Raw genomic sequence first — 24,812 nt, 5'->3', positions numbered from 1 at the left:
GTGTCAAAATGTTTTTCCGCTTTCAGTGGCTGACATCTTCACTAAGACATGCCTTCATTATAGAGGGCTTCCAGAGTACCACAGCATGCACAATGGAGGAGGACTAGTCAATCTCTGCTTCCCCTGGAAGTGCACTGTGCCACCTGAAAATATGTCCCTGAGGGCTGTGCAACCATCAGGGACATATTTCCAAGTGTCATAGGGCATGTCTGGGGGAAGCAGAGATTGACTAAAATTGTGTCCCTCACCCTTTGCGTTCCACTCTGCCAAGCTAAGAAAACTCTTGGCAGCGTGGGCATGTCTCCCTAGTGCACAAGCTCACACCTGCAGTCTATAATGGTGCTGCCCAGAAACAGGTTTGCCATCATCTCTGATTTGTTAGAACCAGGCCTACCTCTCTGCATTTTCCTGTGGACGTGACTCCATGAAGGAAGCTACGATGCGGAGCTGCTTCTTTCTGAAGCCAGGCAGCTTCTTGGCTTGGGACTCCAAAAGTCTGGTAAATTGCCTGAGACTCATTCGCATGATGCCTAGCCATGGTTAGGCATTATATCGGAACCGGGCCACTGTAATCTCCAGTCAAAATGGATTTTGAAGCATTATAGAAAGTGAGAAACAGGGATAATTGTGGAATGTCTGTGCACCCAGAGGCAGTGATGACAACTTCATGAATAATCCTTAAACCCATAATGAAGCTTCAAGAAAAGTATGTCTGCAGAGACTACCCTTTTAATCCAGAGAGCAATTTCTTTTCCAGAGACACAAAAGAAAAATTAACATCTGGATGTGCCTTTCAACAAAGCAATTACAACCAAAAAATCCCGAACAAGATGCTTGTGGGCCTCCCAGTGAACCTTTCAGACTTTGCTGGGATTGTCAGTGAAAATTGCTTTCTGCCCCTCTCCAAAAGGGTTTTGAAGCTTGCAAAAGATTCCAATTAACCCCAAAACAACAGAAGGAAATCTAAGGACCCAGTTGATTGAAGATGGAGTAGATGATCAGTGGGGAAATCTCCATCTGAAAGGGCTCCCTAGAGAAAGAACTGAAACAGAAAGAACTCCAACAAAGTCACTTTTGATGGTTTCCCCTGTTGAGACCTTTTGTTCTTTTTAATCTGTTAGCAAGACTAGCAAATACAAATAATCTCTCCATTTGAAAAACAAAATCTCCCATACTGCAGAGAAAGACTGGAGGCTCTTTCTATATACAATGTCCCAAAGGGATCGGGATTGCAGGCAAAATCTTGAATGCTTAAAAAGGTTTTTGTTGTGTGTTTTTTAAGGGATGGAATAGAAGAAATTTTGTTATAGAACATAATGCCATTTAAATCTGTGGTAGATTTTTATCTATGAACTGGATTTTTAATTTTTAGGTTCATGGCTTTGGAGACTGGTGGGATAGGAATATTTTTAATAAATACATTCATATGTTGCTTTAACTTCAGCAAAAGTTGAAATGAATTCTAATAAATGCTGAAATAGAACAATACCCTCCTCACCATCGAAACACAACTAATTGAAGTTAATTGCAGTGGATCTCACTGTAATTAGTTATTGATGTCCACAAAATACAATAATACTTTGCATTTTTCAGTTTCAATTCTGTGTTCAAATTTGATGTGAATGTTCCACATATGCAGTAAGAGGGGTTCGTATTATTATCACCATATTGGGGATGGAGGGGACTGAAGCTGGCAGGCGGGCGGGGGCAGGCAGGTCAGGCTTTCCAAAAAATCACCAAATGGATTCATGGCAGAAGCAAGATTTGAAGGCTTCCAGATTTGTACCTCCTGTAACAGCAGGTGTGTGATGAGAGCTTTGCAGTAGCCTAGGGATAATCCACCGGTGTTTGCCTTTGCTGATGCTCCATAGCTTTTCACCTGTGCCAGCCATGCCCCCTTGCAAGGATGTAGGGTTGCCAGCATTTCATTGCCAGAATGAGGGACACATGTTTGCGTTGGGGCTGGCTGGGGGGGAGGGGACTGGGAGGTGTGTGCAGTGGTAATCAAGAGCCTGAGTATCATTGACGTATATGTAATTGAATTAGATGCTATTGAATAATAGTAGCATTGTTATTATTTAGAACATATTCAAGTTATACCACTTTTCAAGCAAAAACTTCTCAAAATAGGAAGCTGCTTGCCCCATCACCAAAATGAGGGACAAATGCTGCCCCTATTGATTGATTGATTAAGTGCTGTTAAGTCAGTGTTGACTCTTAGCGACCACATAGAAGATAGATTCTCTCCAGGATGATCTGTCTTCAATTTGGCCTTTAAGGTCTCTCAGTGGTGCATTCATTGCTGTCGTGATCGAGTCCATCCACCTTGCTGCTGGTCGTCCTCTTCTTCTCTTTCCTTCAACTTCTCCAGGCGTTATGGACTTCTCAAGGGAGCTGGGTCTACGCATAATGTGTCCGAAATATGATAGTTTGAGCCTGGTCATTTGTGTGCCTCAAGTGAAAATTATGGGATGGATTTGTTCTATGATCCATTTGTTTGTTTCCCTGGCTGTCCATGGTACCCTCAAAAGTCTTCTCCAACACCAAAGTTCAAAAGCATCAATACCTTTTCTATCTTGGCTGTCCCTATAGGGACCAACATTTCATCTCTGAAATGAGGGATGTCCCACATAATGAGGGACAGTTGGCAACCCTACGACAGGCGTCAGGTGCACACTGATGCAGAGGATGTAGCCAGCACTACGGAGGGACATGCAGCCCTTCGGTCCTTCCGAACTGGAGTTGGCACTTTGTTTGCCAGCTGGGTGTTGATTCTCTCCCTTTCTCCAAGCAAGCCAAAGAAATAAAGCACCCAGCTGGCGAAGGAGGTCCTCACCCGCAGCAAGGGGCTGATGACTGGGTCCATCTTTCCCAGCCATGAGCAATTTCCTGCTAGCAAGGGAGAACAAGAACACCCAGCTGGCAAACAGAGTGTTCACCAGTGGGAGTGGGCACGCAGTGCACTCCCAGTCAGGGAGCATTCCACTTGCCAACTGGGTGCTGGAGGGGTGCAAGGGGTTGCCCTGGGGAAGGGTCAAGTGTGCACAGTGGTCCAGGGAATTATGTCCCCTCTTGTCAAATGGCAGGGTCTTTCCCAGCCCTTCCTGGAGATGCCAGGAATTGAAACTGGGGCCTTCTGCATGCGGAGCAAATGCACAGCCCCTCAACTGCAGCCCCACCTTTATATAGCGTGGATGTCTTGCAGGAGGTGGCAAGTGTTTTGTGCTGGTGTTGTGACTTTCTGTTTCCTATCAGCTGGACTGCTGGATTGTTGCCTATTTTCTCCTCTCCTCTCCTCTCCTCCTCCTCCTCCTCCTCAGTTAATGGTGTCTTGATGACTTCCTAATGAAGCACTTTCCTAGTGACTACATGGTGTTTTCTCTCTGTACTGTGATCAGAGATCCCTTAACTTCCATTAGTGTAGATTTGCATTTAAAGGGATAGATAGCTTTCTTTCCTCCCCTTTCCTTGTTCCGTGATTGAAATAAAGATCCATCCACCTTTCTTTCCTCCTTTTGTTTCCTTAAGACTAGAGGGCCCATTGTGTCTGAAATGTTTATAAGCTGTACAGGTGGAGGGTCGCGCCATCTCTCCCCACAGATGACTTCCATGTGTAGGAGAGTTCGGTGCACATAGAACTCACCAGTGCATCGAGGTTGCAAGTGGGGACAGCTCATCTGCTTCTGTGCCCCCACACATGGAACATATGGAAAATAAGAACATGGAAAATTCCGCACATGGAACATAGGAAGCTGCCATATATTGAGTCAGACCCTTGGTCCATCTAGCTCAGTACTGTCTACTACACAGATGGGCAGTGTCTTCTCCAAGGTTATAGGCAGGAGTCTCTCTCAGCCTTATATTTAGATGCCAGGGAGGGAAAAGTGCTCTTCCCAGAGCATCCCCTAAGAGGAATATCTTACAGTGCTCACACATGTAGTCCCCCATTCAAATGCAAACCAGGGTGGACCCTGCTTAGCAAAGGGGACAATTCATGCCTGCTACCACAAGACCAGTTCACCAGCTGCTCTCATATATGGGTCCCTAGACGTTGTTGGATTACCACTCTCATCATCCTTTGGCTGTTGTGGCTGGGGATGATGGAAGTTGTAGTCCTCCAACATCTAGGGAACTAAGTTTGACAACCCTGCTATACACATTCCAAATACATATGAAGGGACTAGGCTAAACCAATCTTATGAAACACTCCCTGGCATTATGTTTTCTTATCTGTATAGAGTTTCATTTTTAAAGGCATCTTGTCATTTTTAGTGACAGCTTGTTTAATACTAGCTCTATTCCAAGGCTGAGCAAACGTGACCCTCCAGATGTTGTTGAACTACAAGGCCCATAACCCCCAACCGTGATTTATTGTGGCTGGGGATGATGGGAGTTGTAGTCCAACAACCTCTGGAGGGCCAAGGTTGCCCAGCCCTGCTCTATTCCCACCCTGTGTTCAATGCTTGGAGAAACTGTGTATGGAAGACCTGAAAGGTAGGAAATGATTTCTATTTTATAATTGTATCTACTAATATTCTAAATGAATAAAGTGAAGTAATGATTCTGCTACTACTATTACTAGGTAAAGGTAAAGTGTGCCATCAAGTCGATTTCGACTCCTGGTGCCCACAGAGCCCTGTGGCTTTCTTTTGGTAGAATATAGGAGGGGTTTACCATTGCCTCCTCCCGTGCAGTATGAGATGATGCCTTTCAGCATCTTCCTATATCGCTGCTGCCCAATATAGTACCAGCGGGGATTCGAACTGACAACCTTCTGCTTGTTAGTCTTGCTAGTATTTCCCTGCTGCGCCACTTAAGGTGGGGAGACTACTACTACGGATATTTATATACTGCCCTTCAACCAAAGTTCTCAAAGCGGTTTACATAGGAAAATAAATAATATGTAAATAAGATGGTTCCCTGTTTCCAAAGGGCTCACAATCTAAAAAGAAACATAAGTTTGACAGCAGCAACAGCCACTGGAGGGATGATGTGCTGGGGTTGGATAGGACCAGTTGCTCTCCCCCTGCTAAATAAAGAGAACCACCACTTTTAAAAGATGCCTCTTTGCTCAGTTAGCAGGGGAGGATGATTCTGAAGCTTTATATTCATTAGTTCCTGAGCTGAGCTATATTTGCTGTGGGGTCCCCCCCACCTTTGGTATTTGGTTTTCTTTTGTATATTTATGCAAAAATTAAAAAAAGGGGGGTATTTACATTATAAAACATATTCACATAAAATGTTCAGCTCAGAAAACCTCTCTTCAGATGTCAGGCTGTGTGTAAGTATGAACAGTTCTCTGTATAGTATGTATGTACAGGTTTTGGAACTGGTGCCAGCAATAATTCCCTCCACATGCACTTAGAAAGGGGATGCACTGAGAGTGCCCCTGTTTGAATGTCTTCCATGGACATCTGGACATCCTCCCAGCGAACCTTTTATCCTGTGGAGGTGGGGCTGTTCCTCCCGAAAGCTGCTCTACACACACCCAAAATACTAGCTCAAATCAGTATTTGAAGTGCAAGTTGATTGGTTATTCAGCTGAAGAGCTCCCCCCACCAACATAAAAGGACATAGAGAAGAGAGCTGGCCTTGTGAAAGGAAGCATGATTTGTCCCCTTAGCTAAGCAGGGTCCACCCTGGTTGCATATGAATGGGGTTCCAAGTTCCCTCCCTGGCAGCATCTCCAAGATAGGACAAGATTTTATTTTATTTTTTAAATAGGACAAGATTTTTTTATTGAACCAACCAACTACCAAAGCATACAGTAGGGCTTTGAGAGATTCCTGCCTGCAACCTTGGAGAAGCCGCTGCCAGTCTGTGTAGACAATACTGAGCTAGATAGACCAATGGTCTGACTCAGTATATGGCAGCTTCCTGTGTCCCTGTGACATGTCGGGACAGTATTGGGAAGTCCGCAGAAGACATCACAAGGGGTGCACTCTTACAGCATCCTTTTTCCAATTGCGTGGGCAGGGAACATATCGTCACACACCTGGCCTTTGTATACATGATTGTACATCCATTCATTTTAAATGTGAACCTGGGTACAAGGACCCATAAATGCTGGGAATGGATAGGAAACTCACAACTGCACATGCATTGATTATAATGTATGAATAATTGTATGTGTGGGGATCTGTATGCACATGGACTGTGCACATTGTACATGTGTTGAACATAATGTGCGAATTGGGCAGGGTACACCTCCTATCTGTACCCTGCATATAAGAGACCTTGTTCTATGGCTGTGCACCAGAAATTCCAATTCCAACAAATGTGTGCCACCAGCTGGCCTGGCCAGCTTCACACAGTACCTGACATTTCCTGTACTGGGGGATGCGAGGAAGTTGTCCAAGGACTTCTGGTGATGTGCCTATGGGACAGCACTAGCAGAGGACAACAGTTATCCCTGCACATCTTTCCAGTTTTCCCCTCCAGTTCCATTGAAAAGGCTCCCAGCACTTGGAATGGGAGATACTGAGCAAAGCTGGCCAGGAGTGCTCACCTCTATGGGGCTGAGAGCATGATGCACACTGGTCAGAATTGGAGATTACAACACAGAGTTCTAGCTTGTGCCCTGGTTCACATTGCGCAGTCATTGCTCAGCCATAGTCATAGGAACATAGGAAGCTGCCTTATACCGAGTCAGACCATCGGTCCATCTAGCTCAGTATTGTCTACACAGACTGGACGCGGCTTCTCCAAGGTTGCAGGCAGGAATTTCTCTCAGGCCTATCTTGGAGATGCCAGGGAAGGAACTTGGAACCCTCTCAGAGTGGCTCCATCGCCTGAGGGGAATATCTTACAGTGCTGCTCACACATCAAGTCTCCCTTTCATGTGCAACCAGGGCAGACCCTGCTTAGCTAAGGGGACAAGTCATGCTTGCTAGCACAAGTCCAGCTCCACACACACCCCACACGTACATACGCATATAGACACCTGGACACTAAAACATACATCTGTATAGGACACTAAACTGGCCGGTTTTTTAACATTTATCTATTCTGTACAGAGGAGCAGAAAATCTGTCCTAATGCACCTGAAGCACAATTTATCCAATTGTTCACATAGGCTCTCAGACTTCTTGTATAAATTATCCACCTGATTCCAGATGGGCAGCAAAGAGCTTTTGGCTGAGACAGAAAATAACCTTTGAGAGAGATGAAAATGGTTTGGGAGAGACTTCACTCCCCATGGAGCGCACACACACATTTCTTTTGTCCCACAGTTGCTTTATGAAACAGTCTTCTTCTTCTTCTTCTTCTTCTTCTTCTTCTTCTTCTTCTTCTTCTTCTTCTTCTTCTTCTTCTTCCTCCTCCTCCTCCTCCTCCTCCTCCTCCTCCAGTTGTAGGAGGCTGCAGTCAGGAATGGAGGAGCAGCAGGTGGAAAGGACTGCTTCATCCTTTCCTATCTCAAAATCGCCACCACAAGCTACTTAGTTCTCTCCCCTGCCCCCAAGGATAAAAGCAGCTGTGGGCGGAAAGTAGGGCTGTGCATTGCATTGGACTGATAATAAAGTCCTACTTTCCGAAGCAATGAAAGCCCTACTGGAAAATTATTTCAATGAAAGATGTCTTGGATACCAGCGGATGATTCGATGCAATACTGAATTGTATTGGTATTGTATCTAACAGCATTGGAGGGTGAGAGGCTTACCTTTTAATGAAGATCTGACTTTTGTAAAGGAATTGGCTGTCTTCTGGGCAGTTGTGGTGGCATTTCAAATTGCCACCCTTTCTCTGTTGGTCTTGCCCTATCATGCACCAGGAAAAGAAACAATGTCATTATGTTGCATCCTTTTCAAGGTGCATCACAGGAGGAAAAATGGCCATGCCCTGTAACTTTAGCTATTATTAGCTCCATCTATTATTAGCTATTATTAGTGATCCAGACAATCCCTCCATCATTTGCATGATATAAGAATGGGCTGGATCATTATCAAGAACAGGTTCAGACTGTGAATTCAGCCTATGCACAGTCCGAGTGGAAAGCACATGGGAAATGAAGTAAGGAATCAGGATTACTGCAGCTATTCAAAATCTTGTAGGGTCCCAATAAGCACTGAGCAAGGATATTCACAGCAACAGAGCTGTTCTGAAGTAGATTACATGCTGCATTTTTAAACAACCGCATGGGAATGCAAGGAGCATGATCCATCACAGTTAATGCCACTGATGAAGACTGTGCATCGATGGAAACACGTCTGGCTCAGGACATGAGACTGCTAAAATAACTCCTTGTGCTGCACTGTATCATGGGAGTACAAGCTACTTGTGGAACTGTTTCTCCCACACCTCAGGTACAGAAGTGTTACTCCCTTGAAGCTTAGGACTCCCATTGGAGCATTCCCTTTGGGACTTCTCAGTATATATTTATATAGATCCTTCTATATATATTTTGTTTTGATGGCTTTTTTCTGTACCATGGAGAATTTATTTTGTTAATTGTCTCATTGTTAATTGTCTCATTAACAAAACAAACTCTCCATGGTGTGTGTGTGTGTGTATCTATCTGTCTGGGTTGATACTGGTTTTATTCAGATTACTTTTATGACCATATGGTGCCTATCTTTTACAAAATGAGAATATTGTGCATTCTGATTTAGATTTATATATATATATACACACACAGAGAGAGATCTGTTTGGGGGGGGGCTCTTTCTGTTTACCAGGAGTAAGGGTTAAGCAGCATTCTCCACCCACCAGACCACTGCTCAAGATTACAAACTCCAGTGGTTGCTTTTAATTAAAAATTTAATATCAGGGCAAAGTTACATGCAGCTACGTGTAACATATAATTTGGTCCTCAATCGTATGCCTTCAAGTTACCCTCTGAAGCCTGAAATCATTTCACAATTATATATGTCCAGCAGATGTCGCTATTATTTAGCAGAAGCAAGGATCCTCCTGCAAAATGAGTCGAAAAATGTATTCTGGTTTTTGAACACAAGATCAATTTATCTTTTTCTAATTAAAAATACCAACGGATTTTAAAACAAATATTTATATTCTAAAATTGCAGATACTTGTGAAAGTTCAGCCCTATTAACTCCTTGTATTGACATATGTCAAAATACAATGCAATTAATTGACGCAATTGAAAACTCAGTATTGAACTCTGTGAATCTATCTACTGGTAGAACACCATCATTTGTTTGTTTGTTTGTTTATATTTATTTATCATACTTTTATACCACCTGATATGTACATCTCTAGGCAGTGTAGAAATTTTAATATTACAACACAATAAAAACAATATAAAACATTATTAGAATTATTAAAATCAATTCTAATTACAAGTTTGCAAGAACAGGAGAATCTTGAGGGCCTTCCTGAAAACAGACAGAGAAGGAGATGCTCTTAGTTCAGCGGGGAGCATATTCCAAAGCCCTGGGGCAGCCACAGAGAAAGCCCATGCCTGAGTTGCCACCAGAGGAGCTGGTGGCAACCGTAACTGGACTTCTCCAGAAGACTGTAAAAGGCGGCAGGGTTTTATTATTTATGTATTTATTTCACACAATTCTATACTGCCCAGAACTTATGTCTCTGGGCGGTTCACAACAGATAAAAACAAAAAAGAAATTTAAAACACAATTTAAATTTTTTTAAAACAATATTAAAAACAATCAAAACAGTATCAGTTAAAAGCCTGGGTGAACAGATGTGTTTTTAAGGACCTTTAAAAATTTGTCAGAGATGGGGAGGCTCTTATTTCACTAGGGAGTGCACTCCAAAGCCTCGGGGCAGCAACAGAGAAGGCCCATCCCTGAGTAGCCACCAGATGAGCCGGACGGTGGCAAATGCAGACGGACCTCTCCTGATGATCTCAATGGGCGGTGGGGTTCATAACAAAGAAGACATTCTCTTAAATACCCAGGGCCCAAGCTATTTAGAGCTTTATAGGTTATGACTAAAACCTTGTATTTTGCCCGGAAACATATCGGCAGCCAGTGTAACTCCTTCAATACAGGAGTAATATGGTCTCTCCTGGATGACCCAGAGACCAGCCTGGCTGCCGCATTCTGAACCAACTGTAGTTTCCGGACTACATACAAGGGCAGCCCCACATAGAGCGCATTACAGTAATCCAGTCTGGAGGTTACCAGCAGATGTACCACTGTTTTGAGGTCATCTATCTCAAGAAATGGACGCAGCTGAAGTATCAGCCGGAGCTGATAGAAGGCACCTCTGGCCACTGCCTCAACCTGGGACACCAGGGAGAGACTCGGATCCAGAAGCACCCCCAAACTGCATACCTGTTCCTTCTGGGGAAGTGTGACCCCATCCAGAACAGGCAGATCAAAATCGTCTCCAGAGTTTCGACCCCACACAATGAGTACCTCCGTCTTATCTAGATTCAGTTTGTTTGTTATCCCTCATCCAGCCCATTACCGACTCCAGGCAGGCATTTAGGGAGGGTATGCCCTCTTCCGATGATGCTGTCACAGAGAAATAGATTTGGGTGCCATCAGCATACTGGTAACACTCTGCACCAAATCTCCTGATGATCTCTCCCAGGGGTTTCATGTAGATGTTAAACAACATCGGAGACAATACGGAGCCCTGAGGGACACCATACAAAAGTTCAGATTTTGAAGAACAGTCTCCAAGGGACACCATCTGGAACCTGCCCGAGAGGTAGGAGCGGAACCACTGCAGAGCAGTACCTCTCACCCCCAACCCCCTCAGGTGCTCCAGAAGGATACTTTGGTCGATAGTATTGAAAGCCGCCGAGAGGTCCAAAAGGACCAACAGAGTCACACATCCTCTGTCAATTGCCAGTTGGAGATCATCCATCAGGCCAACCAAGGCAGTCCCTTCCCCATAGCCAGCCTGGAAGGCAGTTTGAAATGTGTCTAGATAATCCATTTCCTCCAAGACTGTCTGGAGCTGGGAGGCCACCACCCTCTCAATTACCTTGTCCAGCCACGGAAGGTTGGAGACAGGCTTGTAGTTACTCAGCTCTGAGGGATCCAAGGTAGGCTTCTTCAGAAGTGGTCTAATAATTGCCTCTTAAGACTAGGAGGCATCCTACCTTCCCTCAGAGACGCATTTATAATCTCTACCAGGCCTTCTACAACAACCACCCTGCCAGATAGTATAAGCCATGTCGGGCAAGGGTCAAGAGGACAGGTGGTGGGGCGCACCGTTCCAATCAGCTTGTCCACATCCTCAGGAGTCACAAACTGGAACTGATCCAACCTAACTGCATAAGAGGAGTCGCTGGACACCTCCACATCAGACACTGAAGTAATTGTGGAGACAGAATCTAAGTTGGCCCGAATAAAAGAGATTTTCCCCACAAAGAATTCATTAAACACATCACAGCGGGTAATCGATGGTTCCAGATTCTGATTCAAGGGAGGAGGGGCACATACTAGCCCTCTCACAACCCTGGACAACTCCGCTGGACGTGAACTTGCAGATGCAATACGGTCAGAAAAGAATAGCTTATTTGCCGCACGTATTGCCTGAGCATAGATCTTCAGATGAGCTCTATGTTGCATTCTGTTGGATTCAAGCCGAGTTTTTCTCCACCTGTGCTCCAGTCGTCTACCTTGCCGCTTCAGCCCCCTTAGTTCTTCTGTATACCACAGGGCCAATTTTGAAGCGGGTCGGAGAGGACGATTAGGAGCTATCATGTCTACTGCCCCGATGAGTTTGCTGTTCCAGTTCTCCACCAGGGCATCAACAGGATCTCCAGCAGAGCCGACACTAAATCCCTCCAAGGCTTCTTGAAATCCAATATGGTCGATAGTATTGAAAGCCGCCGAGAGGTCCAATAACCTTCTTGGGTGGACCATCCTAATAGGTCCCTCACCCCTGCGAAGGGTGTGTGTGACTGTGAGTCCAACCTTAACCAGATGGTGGTCCGTCCATGACAATGGGGAAATCAGAGGAGTCCCCACCCACGGAACACCACCCTGATCAGAGTGAAAGACCAAATCAAGCATGTGACTTGCAATGTGCGTCGGTCCCGAGACCACTTGAGATAGGCCCATAGTTGTCATGGCCGCTATGAACTCCTGAGCTGCCCTGGACAAAATGGGCCCGAAATGAACATTGAAGTCCCCCAGCTCCACAAGCCTAGGGGACTCCAACACCAAACCCGAGACCAAGTCCACCAGCTCAGTTAGGGACTCTGTTGAGCAGCGGGGAGATCGGTACACCAACAGAAGCCCCAGTCTATCCCTGGTCCCCAAAGGTAAGTACACACATTCGATATGGTCTGACACTCCAACAGGGATCCTGGTAAGGGAGATATTATTCTTATAGACCACAGCCACTCCACCTCCCCACCCCCAGTCCCCCACCTGCTCCTCAACAGAGTACCCTGGAGGGAGGAGCTGGGACCACACCAGCCTCTCCCAGCCAGGTCTCTGTAATACAGACCAGGTTGGCTCCTTCATCCAGAATCAAATCATAGATGGTTTCTGATTTGTTCTGGACCAACCTGGCATTATAGAGGAGCAAGGTGAGATTCCAAGAGTGGTCGGCACTGCTCCCCAAGGTCAAAGAGCTGGCAGGACAGTCGGAAGGGGAAACAGCTGTTAAATTTCTATGACCCCTTCCCTTGTACGGCCCGCTGACCTGCCAATGCTGCTACTTCTGTTCCCCACCACCACAGTAATAGCTGCCCCACAGTCAGTTGACACGCCCCCTGTCTCCCCATCTCCAAGTAAGCCCAGACACATTATAAAAGAGCCTCACCCAAGACAAATTAAAACAGAAGCCCAATTAGTAAATGGATGAAGAGACCTGGCCCTCACCCTTGATGACCCCCTTTGGTGTCGCCCCTTTGGTGGCGACCCCTTCAGTGGTGGGCCCACTGCCACAGGCAGCGTCCCTTATAGGGCCAGAGATGGCCTCCCTGGTCAGGTGGAAAGCGGGGACTGCTGAGTCACTCCAGGGTCCCAGTCCTGCAAAGCAGCCACTGCCAGAGGCCACAATCCCACAGGACAGGCAGGGGGCTGGCAGATGGTCTCACCCTCTCCCTCTCCTGCAGGCAGGTACTCAACAACAGCAGCAGCAGCAGAAGACAGCCAACACCAGTCTCTCACTCTGGGGTTGTCTGGGAAGCAGGTGGTCTCTCCCTTTGCTGCAGGGCTTCCTGTTCATGACAATGAGGCACTCTCTTAAATAGCCTGGGCCCAAGCCATTAAGGGCTTTATAGGTAATAACCAGCACTTTGTATTTCACCCAGAAACATATCGGCAACCAGTGCAGTTCTTTCAAAACTGGTGTTATATGGTCCCTTCGTGTTGTCCCAGAGCCCAATCTGGCTGCTGCATTCTGTACCAATTGTTGTTTCTGGACGATGTACAAAGGCAGCCCCATGTAGAATGCATTACAGTAGTCAAGTCTGGAGGTTATCAGCATATATAGCACTGTTTTAAGGTCATTCACCTCTAGAAATGGATGTATCAGTTGAAGCTGATAAAAAGCGCTCCTGGCCACTGCCTCAACCTGAGACAGCAGGGAGAGCTTTGGGTCCAGGAACACTCCCAAGCTATGTAAATTGTTAAGTTATGATTAAAACTTAATAGCTGGAGATTGTGCAAACTGGAGCAGCAAATATACTAATTCAAAAAGCTGCTGAATTTGGTATTCAATGAGGCTACCAGATAAGTTGCTTCTATTACTATGCAATTTCATATTTAGACTGGGACTCCTAATTTAACTTATATTGATGCAGTGTTATTTTTATTTAAAAATTGGACTCATAAATTGATGCAGCTAATGTTTATAGTCACTATTTTACCTAGAATCAGCTGCGTCTGTCTATCCATACAGCTGAGCCCTGGAAGCACTGCACAGAAAGATGGGTTATCAATCTATTATACTGTATAAACATGCATGTATTTATTTGGCAAATTTATAGAGCACTCTTCTACAATTATTCTCAAAACCCTTTACCATGGCCCTTTCCAGATTACATGGTAATACAGCCATAGCTTACTTCGGCTTGGCAGAATCGTATTGAAACGGTAAATAAAGGATGTTGCCCAAAGCCACCAGAAGGGGGAGCAGTCTTTTCTAGCTTCCACGAACCATCCTACAACGGGAAAAGGAAGCTGGTTTTTTGTTTGTTTGTTTGTTTGTTTACAATGTTGTAGGACTGCAACACAGCAGTAAATCTGAAAGAAGGCATCGGAAGTGTGAACTGCACCTTGCTGACAGCACAGGGACGGCGATGTTGATACACAGGCAATATGGAAGCACAATTAATGGATACCTAGTGACACTGTTGTAGTGTCCAATCTGGAAAGCACCTATGAAAAGAGAAATAAAATCCCAGTACAATAAAGACAACAACATTATAACAGGGACAGATTAAAAAACAAAACAAAGAGCTGCTTAATAAAAGATCTTTGTCATCAAAGGCTTGCCTAATAGTACATGAGCCCGCGGGGTGGTTGGTTCCATCACTGATTTCTGACAAGGTGTATACCCCTAGAGATGAGAAATAGGAACATAAGAACATAGGTAGCTGTCATATACCGAGTCAGACCATTGATCTATCTAGCTCAGTATTGTCTTCATAGACTGGCAGCAGCTTCTCCAAGGTTACAGGCAAGAGTCTCTCTCAGCCCTATCTTGGAGATGCTGCCAGGGAGGGCACTTGGAACCTCTGCTCTTCCCAGAACAGCTCTGTCCCCATAGGGGAATATCTTACAGTGCTCACACTTCTAGTCTCCCATTCATATATAGCCAGGGTGGACCCTGCTTAGCTATAAGGGGACAAGTCATGCTTGCTATCACAAGACTAGCTCTCCTCTCAGTGGATAAACACAGTCCAGTGGTGGCCACCAGCTTGATAGATGAAGGAGGCTTTTGTCCCCAGATCATGAAGAGCAGGAAGGAACATAAGGAAGAGAAGAGGCTCTCTCAAGTCTCCTGGCCCTGGACTCTGAAGAGTTTTACAAGTGAATACCAATGCTTGGATTCAGCCTGGAACGAAACTGGTAGTGAATAAACAAGCTCCCTCCCTCATCCTCTTTAAACTTAACATCTGCCAGAAAGAATGGGGCATTTTAGATTAACTAATTTATCCTGCTGCCCCTCCAAGGAGCCCAGAGATCCTGGTTATGTTTATCCTCACAGCACAACCCTGTGTCGTAAGTTATATTGAGAGATCAGGGACTGGCCCAGGGCCACCCAGCAAGGGTATCCAGATGGCCAATGCGGAGGGCGGGTGGGGGGAAGGCTATGCAAAATCCCCCTGTGTGAGCAGACTGCGCTTCCACATGATCCGTGCGGCTGCATGCAGCATGGATCTCTGGAGGCCGGGATGCATTGTCCTGGCCTCCACGTATCCCACAATGCACCACGTGATGAACACAGTGCATCTGGGGAAATCTCCGTGAGATGGGCGCTCTAGGTGCCTGCCTATGTATGTGATTCCAGGAGCTGGGTTAAGGGCACCCTTATGCCCTTAACCCTGGCTAAGAGCCAGATTTAAAAGTAAGGTTAGGCTGGGCAGGAGTGCCAGGATCCACATGGATCCTGGCGCTTCACACATGCACCCTAACCCAAGCTAGGCTGCCCTAGCCTGGGTTAAGCTATGTGGGAGAACAGCCTTAGTGAGTTTCATGGCTGAATGGGGATGTGAACCTGGGTGTCCTCAGTCCTAGTCCAACTCTCTAACCACTACACCACGCTGTCTCTTTCCTTTAAACAGGCACCCCAAATGAAATGCCCACTGCTAGACGGCATGTAAATAGCATGTGGGTGTGTCTCTTATTTATCTGTCACATTTGTATCCCACTCTCCCTCCCTCAAGGTGCTCAGTGCATCTGTGAAGCAATGAGGCCTAAGGTGGTTGTTTTTTTGTAGATAAGCCCACTTAAATGAATTATAAACCTGCATTGATGTTTGTGCTTACAGACCCCTTAGGAACATAGGAAGCTGCCATATACTGAGTCAGACCATTGGTCCATCTTGCTCAGTATTGTCAACCCAGACTGGCAGCGGCTTCTCTGAGGTTGCAGATAGGAATCTCTCACAGCCCTATCTTGGAGTTGCTGAACTTGGAACCTAGATGCTCTTCTCAGAGGAGCTAAATCCCATGAGGGGAAGATCTTACAGTGCTCACACATCAAGTCTCCCATTCATATGCAACCAGGGTGGACCCTGCTGAGCTAAGGAGATAAGTCATGCTTGCCACCACAAGACCAGCTCTCCTTTCCATCTGGTGGGCCACTTCTCCCTTGTAAAAGTGTTCTGTATTATAGTTGGTCTCTGTATAGGGTAAAAGTTCAGTTGTGTTTTTCTTGTTTCACTTTTGGTTTTGGCAAATCTCTCAGTTGGGCTTTGGAAGAAAAAATGATTTTAAATTATTGAGGGAACATTTTGTTGATTTCTGATTGGTTGAACTAAGTAACTGATGTAATGGAAGAAGTGTATATATTGGGGAAGTTTGAGAGGGATCAAGTGCAGTGGAATTGGAGAAGTTCAGTCTGGAGCTGTCTGCTAAAAAGAGCTGGAGTCCAGCTGAGTCCAGCTGAGAGAGTCTGCAGAAGAAGAGCTGGCAAAAGGCTACTGAAGAGAGAAACCTGGAAAGAAAAGCTGGCCAAAGAAACAAACCTGGGAGAGAACTAAGGAAGCAGAGAACTGGTGCCTGATGGAGACTGCTGGAGTTGCCCAGCCAGCAAGCCAGGACTTTGAGCTGAAATCACTGAAAGTGGGGGAGGAGCCAGGCTGCATTGAGCCAGACCTGTGCTATCCCTTGAACAAAGAAGTCTGGCCGGCCAGCCTGAGAAAGTAAAGAAAAAGATTCTCAAGGAGATCCTGTATAGAACAGAGCAGTGTTAAAAAGCCTACAGATTGTTAGTTACCCTGACTTGCTCTGTGAGTATTATTTTGTGATTTTCTGTAAAGTAATGTTTCAACTGGAACTTTTGTTTTTAGTATAGAACTTACTTGTTAATATAGTAGAGCATGTTGATAGTCTCCACCCTACGCCTATAGGCCTTTCCACTCTACTAAGGTTTGGTTTGGGTTTTTTGAATTCCTGGAAGGGCTGTTGAAGTAGACTCGGCCTTACCAAAAGCCCACTTGCAATAGTCAATCCAAGGTAGGCTTCTTAAGAAGCGATCTGCCCCCTGCTAAGTTGGCAAAGAGGCACCTTTTAACGTGGTGATTCTCTTTATTTAGCACGGGGAGAGTAATTGGCCCTGTCCACCCCCAGCACAGTACAGCCAGTGACTGTTGCTGGTGTCTATCTTATATTTCTTTTTAGATTCTGAGCCCTTTGGGGACAGGGATCCATCTTATTTATTTGTTATTTCTCTGTGTAACCTGCCCTGAGCCATTGTTTGGAAGGGCGGTATAGAAATTGAATAAATAAATAAATAATAAATCTAACCACTGCCTCCTTCAAACAAGGGGGCTTTATGCCCTCCCTCAGTGATGTATTAATGATGTCAATTAGGCCGCTTCCAACACTTTCCCTACAAGATGAAAGCCAAGTTGGGCAAGGATCCAGTGGAAGGCCGCACGATCCCAAGCAGCTTGTCCACATCCTCAGGAGTCACAGATTGAAACTGACCCAATATAACACTGCAAGAGGGATTGCTGGACACCCCCTTAAGAGACTCTGCAGAAATAGTGGAGTCCAGGTCGGACCAGATACAAGATATGTTGTCTTCAAAGAACCCATTCAAAGCATTATAGCAGAATATAGTCACCGGGGGCAGATTTAAAACATAAGGAGCATGAATTAAACTCCTTACAACCTGGGATAACTCTGCTGAACATGAACCCATGGACACAATGTGTGCAGACCAGAATTGCTTATTTGCTGTATACACCACCACTGTGTAGGCCTTCAAATGGGCTCTATGGTGATCCTTGTCAAATTTGAGCCAAGTTCTCCTCTACTTGAGTTCCAGTCACCTACCTTGCTGCTTCAGCTCCTGTAACTCTTCTGTATACCATGGGGCCATCTGTGAAACAGTTTGGAGGTAAGACTTGGGAGCAATTGTATCTACTTTGCTCCCTATTCCAGGTACCCACCAGGGCATCAACAGAATCACTGGCAGAACCAACACTAAAACCCTCCAAGGCTTTTTGGAATCCTACTGGATCAAGCCGCCATCTTGGGCAGACCATCCTAACAGGTCCACCACCCAAATTGCACTGGCAAGAGCTACACTGTTGCAAAATATTTTCATTCCAGGATACGGGGTGGTGTAGAACTTGCTGCAAAGCCTGGTGAACTGTAACCATGGTTAGTGTTACCCTTGGTGCAGGTGTAATGCTACCCCATGGTTAATTCTGAAAACTGAAAGCAGGGAGTTTAGAAGAGAGTAAGGAAGATGGAAGCAACCACCTAATGGCACAGTGGGGAAAATGACTTGATTAGCAAGCCAGAGGTCGCCGGTTCGAAGGTCGCCAGCTTGATTAGAGGTTTGCCGGTTTTTTGGGCCAGAGGTTTGCCGGTTTTTTGGGTCCGAATCTGAGGTGATTTGTTTTGTACCCGAATCTGGGAAATTGAGGGCAGGGGTGGTTTGTTTTGTCTACAAATCACCCGAATCAGATTTGGGTACAAATCATTTTGTACCCGAATCGTTTCGCACATCCTTAATCATAAATGCCTTGCTGCGGGGTGTGGAGGCAGGATGCCCCCTTGTTTGAAGGAGGCAATTGTAAGACCTTTGCTTAAGAAGCCTGCCCTAGAGCCCTCAATGATGGATAATTATAGGCCTGTCCAAACTTCCTTGGGTGAGCAACGTAATTGAGAAGGTGGTTGCTGATCAACTCCAGGCAGTTTTGGAAGATACTGATTATCCAGATCCATTTCAAACTGGCTTTAGAGCAGGCTATGGGGTGGGCCTTGGTCGGCCTGATGGATGATATCTACCAAGGAATGGACAGAGGGAGCATGACTCTGTTAGTTCTTTTGAACCTTTCTGCATCTTTCTGGATCGTTTGAGGGATTTGAGAATAGGTGATACTGTTTTGCAGTGGTTCCTTTCCTATCGCTGAGGTAGATTACAGATGGTGTCATTAGGAGATCGTTGCTCTCTGAAACGAGAGCTATTGTATGGTGTCCCTCAGGGCTCCATTCTATCTCTGATGCTTTTTAACATCTACATGAAACTGCTGGGTGAGACCATCAGGAGATTTGGAACAGGGCATTATCAATATACTGATGATACCCAAATTCCTTTCTCCATGACATCATCATCAGGAAATGGCATAACCCCTCTAAATGCCTGCCTATAGGCAGTAGTGGACTGGATGAGGGATAATAAATTGAAACTGAATCCAAACAAGATGGAGGTACTCATGGTAAAAGGTAATACTTTGAGGGACACGATAGACCTTCCTGTTCTGGATGGGGTTGAACTCCCCTGAAAGAATAGGTACGTAGCTTGGGAGTGCTTCTGGACCAAGGCCTCACTCTGCTTTCTCAGGTTGAGGCTATGGCCAGGAGCGCTTTCTTTCAACTTCAGTTGATATAACAGCAGCAACCGTTCCTTGAAGATAATGATCTTAAAACTGTGGTACACTCTCGAGTAACCTCTAGGCTTGACTACTGAAATGCACTCTACGTGGGGCTGCCTTTGTATGTAGTTGGAAACTTCAGATGCTTCAAAATGCAGCAGCTAGATTGGTCTCTCGGTTTCTTGGAGAGACCATATTATGCCCGTTTTAAAAGAATTGCATTGGCTGCCAATAGGTTTCCAAGCAAAATACAGAGTGCTGGTAATTACCTTAAAAGCCCTAAACCGCATACAACTGGGTTACCTGGGAGAGCCCTTTCTTCTGCATGATCCCCACCGCATGTTGCCTCTGGATGCTTCCAGTGTGTCTGGCAGTGACTCAGGAGCGGGACTTCTCTGTAGTTGCTTCTGGACTGTGGAATGCGATCCTTATAGATATTCGAGGCTTAATGTCTTCATCAGCCTTTAGAAGAGCCCTTAAGGCACTTTTTTTTTAGCCTGGCTTTTACTAATCTTTGAATGTTTTAAATTGTTTTAATTAAGAACGTAAGAACAGCCCCGCTAAATCAGGCACAAGGTTCATCTAGTCCAGCATCCTGTTTCGCACAGTGGCCCATCAGATGCTGCTGGAAGCCACAGGCAGACGTTGAGGGCATCCCCTCTCTCCTGCTGTTACTCCCCTGCAACTGGTACTCAGAGGCATCCTGCAACAATTCATTGTTGTTTTAATAATATGTTTTATTGTGTTTTGATTGTATTTACTGTTGTGCACTGCCTAGAGCCTTGGAGTCAGATGGTGAATAAATAAAATAAATAAATAAAATAAATGCTCCAGGGGTCTTTTGAGCACCGTTGACCCAAAGTTGCAAGACTGAGTAAACAGCCTGCAGTGCCCCTTTGCTAATGATCTTGTGTGCTGAGCGTTAAAGCCAAGTGTGGCTGGAAGCTAAAGGATGCAAACTTGTCAAATTGAAGAAACTCTAAGCAGCTGTCTCCGCAGATTTACTGATTCTGATGAAGGCTGAGCCCAATAGAGGACTGTTTTTAATGTGCAGCCAACCAGACACAAAATGTACCATTCCAAAAGAACATTTGTGCAGTTCAGGAATTCAAGACTTGCAAACGTTGCCTTCTGTTGGGTGATGTAAAGTGCAACTGCCAATGAGAAAAAATAAAGTGGAGAGTCCAGGTTCCTCTAGAGCCCAGATCTTTACCAAGTGTACCCATATCTCCTCCTCCTGCCAAAGATGCTTCCCCCAGACTTGACAGCTACTCTCTGCAGTGTCTTCACCAATTAAAAGAGCACCCATTTGCAATAGTGCTGTGTCACATTCCCAGTTCTGAAGATTATCTCCCACTCTGTGTAGGCTCCTGAATGGCATGGACTATGACTCGAGGCAGCCAGGTATGTGTGCACACACAATAAAATGTGTGTGTAGATATGTGTTGTAAAGGTGCACATAAAGGTAAAAGTCAAGTCAAGTCGATTTCAACTCCTGGTGCCCACAGAGCCTTGTGGTTTTCTTTGATAGGATAAAGGAGGGGTTTACCTTTGCCTCCTCCTGCATAGTATGAGATGATGCATCTTGCTATATTGCTGCTACCCGATATAGTACCAGGGGGGATTCAAACCGGCAAACTTCTGCTTGTTATTCAAGCATTTCCCTGCTGTGCCACTTAAGGTGCCACCTCTCCTTTATGGAGAGGAGAGCTGGCCTTGTGGTAGCAAGCATGAATTGTCCCCATAGCTAAGCAGGGTCTGCCCTTGTTGCATCTGAATGGGAGACTTGATGTGTGAGCACTGCAAGACATTCCCCTCAGGGGATTTAGCCGCTCTGGGAAGAGCAGAAGGTTTCAAGTTCCCTCCCTGGCTTCTCCAAGATAGGGCTGAGAGAGATTCCTGCCTGCAACCTTGGAGAAGCCGCTGCCAGTCTGTGAAGACAATACTGAGCTATATAGACCAATGGTCTGACTCAGTATTTGGCAGCTTCCCATGTTCCTATGTTCCTAAGGTGATGCACATGGTGCATGCACATGCAGATTACGGTCACATACTATTGTACAGTTCTGATCCTTTATACACATACTATTGTGCAGCTCTCTGATCCTTTTTAAAAGCCCAGGCCTAATGTCAATATTTGCTCAAAATTGCAGGGCTGGGGGGAGAGGAGAGCTGGTCTAGGGAGGAGAGTTGGTCTTGTGCTAGGAAGCATGAATTGTCCCCTTTGCTAAGCTGAATCTGCCCTGGTTGCATTTGAATGGTGTGTGAGCACGATGAGATATTCCCCTTAAGGGAGGGGGCCTCTCTGGGAAGAGCACCTGCATGCTTGCATGCAGAAGGTTCCAAGTTCCTTCCTTGGCACCCCCAGATAAGGCTGGGAGAGACTCCTGCCTGCAACCTTGGAAAAGCTGCTGCCAGTCTGTGTAGACAATACTGAGCTAGATGCACCAATGGTCTGACTCACTATATGGCAGCTTCCTATGTCCCTATGACCACATTTGCTGACTCCATGAGCATACAAAGCCCATGTACACTGCAAGCAAATGTGCAGAGCCTCTGTGGCTCCTAAGGATTGCGCCACTGCTGTAGCAACACTCTACCCCTAATGTTGCTGCATTGTTGCTACAGCGCTGATGAAGTCCTTAGGAGGCACAGAGTCCCTGCGAGTTTGCTAGCAGTGCAAATGGGCTTTCCACGTTCATGGAGCCAGCATGCCCACCTCACTCTAACATGGGTGGCATGCTGCACTGTATGTAAGCCACTGACTGCCAGCCCTACCTGGACACACTAGGGATTGAACCTGGGGTCTTCTGCACGCAAAGCAGGGATTCCACCACTGAGCTATATTCCTTCCCCAAAACTGACAGCCAGTTGAGTGTAGTATATGTTGGGAATTCTCTCTGGTAGGAGATACCCTTCTATTACAGCAGAGTGCACAGAGGCAAAACACAGCGGAGTGTGCCCAGGCATGCATGTATGCTAAGAGCCAAAAGAAACCTGGAGCCAGTTCATAGTTTCAAATCAATATAAGGAGTCTTTATTGGAGAACTCCATTCTAGATAGGAAAGTGGAGAGACAGAATCTCTAATCCAGCTAGCTAGCTGGATGCAGAGGGATGGTTTCTACATCTCTGTGCACACATGGTGCAGGGAGAGAAAAGCATGTGTAAGGGAGAAGAAAGGGAAGAGGAAGAGGCAGGCAGGCAGGAAGTCTCTGAGAGTAGCAATCTATATATCAAAGGGATAGTGTCAGAGCAGTAGAGAAGGGATGACCGATGTCTTGACCCCTCTAGCCCTCTGACTCACTAATCTGTCCCCCTCTGTCACTGAGGCATGAGCCAGCGCAGAGTCCTTCACTTCCAACAGGATATACACTCATTTTGTGAGGCAAATTGTAAATTCCAGGTTTTATAGTTTCAAATGCATACCAAACGATGACCATTTTTTCTTGTATTCCATTTCCTGGAGCCAGTCCTGATCATTAGAAAAAAGTCTGTTGCCCACAGGAGTCGTTTCAAATGACCAAATCCACAGGCCTTTCTCAGTATGAGGAAGACAGGAAGCCACAGAGGGGTCTCTCGCTTCCCAAGGTTCATTCATTCTGGCAACTGGCAACTTTTCATGGAGACCTTTGCCTACCTGCGTCTGATGCCCAAACCACAAAGGACCCCCCGCAAATGACATCTAGGCCATTTTTTCATGAGCTCCACTTTGGAGAGAAGTCAATGAGACATGAGCATTGTGGTCCATGAGCAGCCGAGAAAGGCAATTAGCTTCCAGAGATCAGAGGGTTGAACAGTTCTGGGAAGGGAACCTTGCAGCCAATGCAGCACATAACGTGGATTAAGAATCACGTGGCGCTCTCCTACCGTTGACGTTCCTTGCCAGCAGGAGTGGCCAGTGCAGGCACTGCCAAGGGAGCAGTGAAAGGCACCTTGAAGCACAAATTGCTGACCTCCACTCTGGCTGCAGCTGCAAACCACCCCAAGCGGCAGCCAGCCACTCCCTGTGGCAGCGGATCAGCTCTGCTACTCACCTGGCCACAGGTGGGGTGAGGCCTCCGCGGAAGCCAGGTGAGTGGCGGAGCTGATCCGCTACCACAGGGAGTGCCAAGGAGTACGCTGCTGCTCTGAGGAGCGTGCAGCTGCAGCCGAGGCGGAGGGAAGCAATTCATGCTTAAAGGTGCCTCTCACCAGCACGCCTAGCTGGCGGCACCCGCACCGGCCATTTCTGCTTGCCAGTCACCTTCTTGGAAGCGGAAACTTTTTTTTAAGCCTTAAAAGAAGGGCTGGGCGGTTTCCGAAACCTTGGTTTCACACATGCTGAAATGTGTGATTAAGAGGCCTGTGTGAATCAGCCTGTAGATTGACCAGATGCGGCCTCTTACCACGGCTACCCATTTGTTCAGTTATCACTTTGCTAGGCTATCCGTGTTCATGGAATTCAGGGACGTGTTTGTGGGCTGATCTCATGTATCATCAAAGTAGTCCTACGAAATGGTGCGGCTGAGAGAATTTTTTTGCTGGGCAGTGAAAGCTCCTTTGTAATGACCCTTGCTTGGTTTGTAGCGTACCAGGCTGATTAACACAATTCTAATTCTATGAATACGAAGATGACAAAATTTTATATACTGTTTTTCAACAAAAGTTTCCAAAGCGGTTTACATAGATATAAAATAAATAAATAAAATGGCTCTCTGTCTCCAAAGGGCTCACAATCTAAAAAAGAATTATAAGACAGACACCTGCAACAGTCTAATGATGATGATGATGATGTTTTAATTTGTGGGTGATTTTTAAGTTGTTACATTGTTTTAAGTTTTTGTATATATTTTAATTTGTTTTATGCTATTGTTAACTGCCCAGAGACGAAAGTTTGGGGCGGTGTAGAAATTTGATTAATAAGATAGATAGATAGATAGATAGATAGATAGATAGATAGATAGATAGATAGATAGATAGATAGATAGATAGAATAAACAGTCACTGGAGGGATGCTGTGTGCTGGGGATGAATAGGGCCAGTTGCTCTCCCCCTGCTCAATAAAGAGAATCACCACTTTAAGAAGGTGCCTCTTTGCTCTGATAGAAGGGTGAATTAGGGTAGGAGAGGCAGCCTACCCAAGTTCTGGAGCAACGTATGCTTCCATCCTCCAATTGTCTGTGAGTTAAAAAGCAAGGGAGGAGGAGGAGGAGGAGGTGGAGGAGGTGATTGCTAAGTGGTCGATGGGCCAGAGGGCTCCCTCCTACTCAGCAGCTGCATCCAGCTCTTTATTATCATTATCATCATCATCATTATTATTATTATTATTATTATTATTATTATTTTATTGTTTTTTAAAAAATAAACAAAGAGAAAT

At 45.7% G+C, this 24,812-nt stretch overlaps 1 protein-coding gene across 4 annotated transcripts in view; it reads left to right on the top strand.

Moving 5' to 3' along the window:
- FZD4 (frizzled class receptor 4) overlaps nt 1-24,812 on the top strand; it is an 87,642-nt gene that overhangs the window by 25,272 nt on the left and 37,558 nt on the right. The window contains exon 3 of one of the 4 annotated variants that reach the window (XR_008319705.1): nt 14,121-14,264. The exons of 2 other annotated variants lie outside the window; for them this stretch is intronic. The gene's annotated coding sequence lies outside the window, so the exon portion shown is untranslated. Of the gene's footprint in view, nt 1-757; nt 1,456-14,120; nt 14,265-24,812 lie in introns of those variants that run through there. One more of the 4 variants, XR_008319703.1, reaches the window with a different exon arrangement.

Source organism: Hemicordylus capensis, chromosome 3 (genome assembly GCF_027244095.1).
Source record: "Hemicordylus capensis ecotype Gifberg chromosome 3, rHemCap1.1.pri, whole genome shotgun sequence".
Classification (NCBI taxonomy): domain Eukaryota; kingdom Metazoa; phylum Chordata; class Lepidosauria; order Squamata; family Cordylidae; genus Hemicordylus; species Hemicordylus capensis.
The sequence above is the reverse complement of the archived record's forward strand: the minus strand, read 5'-3'. Positions and strand labels throughout refer to the sequence as shown.